Source organism: Nesoenas mayeri (assembly GCF_963082525.1).
Source record: "Nesoenas mayeri genome assembly, chromosome: 4".
In the NCBI taxonomy this organism is placed as follows: domain Eukaryota; kingdom Metazoa; phylum Chordata; class Aves; order Columbiformes; family Columbidae; genus Nesoenas; species Nesoenas mayeri.
In genome coordinates, this window is record NC_137540.1 from 1,384,201 (window position 1) to 1,386,449 (window position 2,249).

Below are 2,249 nucleotides of genomic sequence, written 5' to 3' on the forward strand. Positions count from 1 at the left end.
GATCATGATTTATGGATGTCGTATTGATCTGAAATGGCAGGAGTAATCAAACAGATTTAAAAAGAGAAAAAAAGAAGAGAAACATAGCTGCAATATAGCAAGACCTTAGTGTTGTTAAAAATATGCGACTACAAAATGCTTGACATAACCTCAGCTCCGAGTCTAAACATCTCCTTATAAATCAGTTCCCGCAACAGAGTCCTCTGGGTGAAAAGGTACATGGTGAAGTTCAGGAGCATGGTCAATTCTTAGAGCATTACAGAAATGATCTGCACTTCTCACATCCTCCTCTACTATAATGTTTTATGCTTTGGATCTCATCTGTTCAAAGTACCACCACCTACAGTCGCAATGCAAGCCAATTTAACGGAGACAAGAGTGTCACTGAGTCACCTAACATACCTTTACAGCTCTTACACGGTAGCACACACTACCTTAAACTCCAGGGCTACCAGTAGATCCTAACCTAACCCTGTTTATGCTTCATTTGCTATTTAGAAAAGTAAAAAACAAGCAAACACACACCCCAACCTCTTGGAAGAGGAATCCATGCACAGCAGCAGCCCCAGCCACCCCAAATAGTCTCCCTAATAATTAAAATTATACATAAGAAAACACCAAATTTCTGGAAAGCATCTCGCTTACACACAGGCAACAACACGTGTTGTTCTGTGTCTTTTATCGCAACCGCTTTCTCCTGGAAAAACAGACCTTTACCTTCATTAAGCAGCATTTGGATTAAAGGGTAAATACATGGCTGCTTGGAGAGTTTAGCTAAGAATTTTCAGGCTAGAGAGTAGGCTGTGAAGATATAACAATTTCTACATACATTTCTTGTTTTTCCAGTTCCTCCTTGCTAAGAAAATGTCCATGTAATAATTTAGGCATGAATACTTACTGACAGGACGTGACTTAAGACTGATACATACACAAGCTACTGAGAACATGTAAGCAGCCTCAGACACACTGGAGAGAAAACCACAAAGACTAGAAAGTCATGTAAGCACATCTGTTTGTCTGCTCACTGCTTCTCCTCTTATCAAACCCAGAATTAAAACAAACAAAAAAACCCACGTGTAAAGGCCTAAGCATTTTTTTTGTCCCAACCAACTCAGACTTGTGACTTGGTTTTACGTAAACTTGAGGAGAAGGATGCATGCAACTGCTTCCTCAACTTATATCTTTTCTACTGATGTTTTATAGAACTCTAGCTTTTGAAGTCATATTTGTCATACCCAACTCTGTCGTCAAACACTGGTGCGATTACCTTAATGAATATTATTTATAATCCACTGGTGTTTTCTTTTACGGCATAGAAAGGATTGTGACAGTTATTAATCGCATTCAGTTTTGTTTGCTAAGGACTTTTTCCTTATTTTCCCCTATCTCCATTATCTTACAACCTAATCCTCTGCCTACCTACCCTGGCTGCTTTTACACTCCCTCATTGTTTACAAAATGAATAATTAATGGCTGATAACCTGCAGCCAAATCCCTCCCACCCTATTTCTTTCTGCCTGGTCTATGCCATTTTCTAATTTATTCCAGCAGCTTGGTTTACAGGACTTGATATCACTTACATGTTTGAAAGAAAGAAATGGGAGAAAATAAGAGAGTAGCAAGGTGAAAGTTCACATGAACAGCAGCTATAATACTAATCTGTTTGTGTGTCATTTCTGTAGCACTTGTCATAGAGCAAAATTACCAACAAAGAGCATCTGGAGCAGCAATAAAATCACTGCAAATGCCTTGACTGGTTTCTGAAACACTTCGACCATTTCCCAGCACCAGCCTGTGCCATTCCTGTACCTCAGGGCATCTTCCCAGCATCCACAAATGCCACTTGAATTGTCCACCTCTCATGGCACAACCATTAAAATTATATATATATATATATATAGGTATGTATGTATGTATATAAATAAAGGTCTTTGCTTCAAGCAGCAAGTGACAACTTACAAGTCTATGAAGCAGAGCCCTCAATGGCGGGATGAGATTCCGCTTCCCTGCACAGCAACAAAAGCTGTGTCAGGGGATGCTCCTTTTGACTTTCCTGTGAAGGCCCTGACTTCTGAAGACTCATTTTTAATTTAATTTTCCAGCTCAGCATCTAAACTAAGACCTGGACCTCCTCTCAGTTCCATTAGTTTGCACTAACAACAGGTTTAAGTCACTTGCGGGCGTCGGAGCCAGGTACCAGCTCCCAACTCGCCCCAGGTGTGTTCCACAATGCGTGCACAAAGCTCAAG